This window comes from Staurois parvus, unplaced genomic scaffold, assembly GCF_062004578.1.
Source record: "Staurois parvus isolate SC_StPar_1 unplaced genomic scaffold, SC_StPar_1.0 ptg001528l, whole genome shotgun sequence".
NCBI classification, from domain to species: domain Eukaryota; kingdom Metazoa; phylum Chordata; class Amphibia; order Anura; family Ranidae; genus Staurois; species Staurois parvus.
In genome coordinates this window covers 111195-112496 of record NW_028319324.1, presented here as the reverse complement: position 1 = coordinate 112496, position 1302 = coordinate 111195, and positions in this window count along the sequence as shown.

Genomic DNA, 1302 nt, shown 5'->3' with positions numbered 1-1302 from the left:
TCCTCTGATCTTTCCTCATAGCTGATCTCCTCCATGCCTCTTATCAGTTTGGTTGCCCTTCTCTGTACTTTCTCCAGTTCCCCAATGCTCTTTTTGTGAATTGGAGCCCATCACTGAACTGCATATTCTGGATGAGGTATTCCAAATGATTTGTACCCGTGGGGGGGGGGGGGGGGAAATCTCTCTCTGGAGGCTATACCTTTCCTAATACAAGAGAGGATTTCTCGCTTTTAGAAACCGTAGTTTGGAATTGTATGCCATTATTATGCTTGTGATTTACCAGAACTCCCAGATCCTTCACCACCATTGACCCCCCCCCCCCCCCAGTATGTATGATGCATGCATATTCTTAGCCCCCAAGTGCAGAACCTCACATTTATCAACATTAACCCTCATTGGCCCCATAGTCCCCCAATTACACAGCATTGAGGTCGACTTGTAAGTTGGAGACATCCTGTGAGGACGTTATTCCCCGGCACAGCTTGGTGTCATCTGCAAAGACTGAAATGGGATTTATAATCTCAGACCCCATATGGTTTATAAATACATGGGAACAATTACAACACTCGTGCCCAACTTTAGTAAAAAAAAATTCTAATTTATTTGAAGTGAATACAAACAGGCAAGATGGAAAATGACGGTTATATATATCTATATCTCATACATGTGGTGCAATGCCTTTGGACTGTAGGTCATGGTTGTTGCCACCTCCGCTGGGCCATGTGCCACGTTGGGTGCCAACATCATCTCAGGTAAGGCTTGAAGTGCAGCTAGTCATTGAGACAAAAGTGACTAGCCCAAGACCAGCCTTGTCTCAACTGGCCAATCAGTAGCCATTGGGTCTATACCCCTGAGTACGTCCCACCCTGAGATAAATGCTGGCCATAGACATTTTGATGGTGCATGTAGCCCCCATGTTGTGGATACACGGGGATGTCAAAGATGTCACCTGTTCTATTGGGAGGGAATTCTGAAGAGGAGATTCTGGTTTCAGAGGGTCTCGGTGGGGGAGGCATTTGGGGTGTCAAGCTGTGAGAGCAGGCATCCCTCCGCTACGCATGGGTAGAGCTTGAATATGTGGAAGATATGTAGCTACCCAGAGAGGAACAGGGCAAGATACAAAATGACCGATATATACACATGTGGTGCAATGCCTTTGGACTGTAGGTCATGGTTGTTGCCACCTTTGCTGGGCCATGTGCCACGTTGGGTGCCAACATCTCAGGTAAGACTTGAAGTGCAGCTAGTCCTTGAGACAAAAGTGACTAGCCCAAAACCAGCCTTGTCTCAACAACTGGCCAT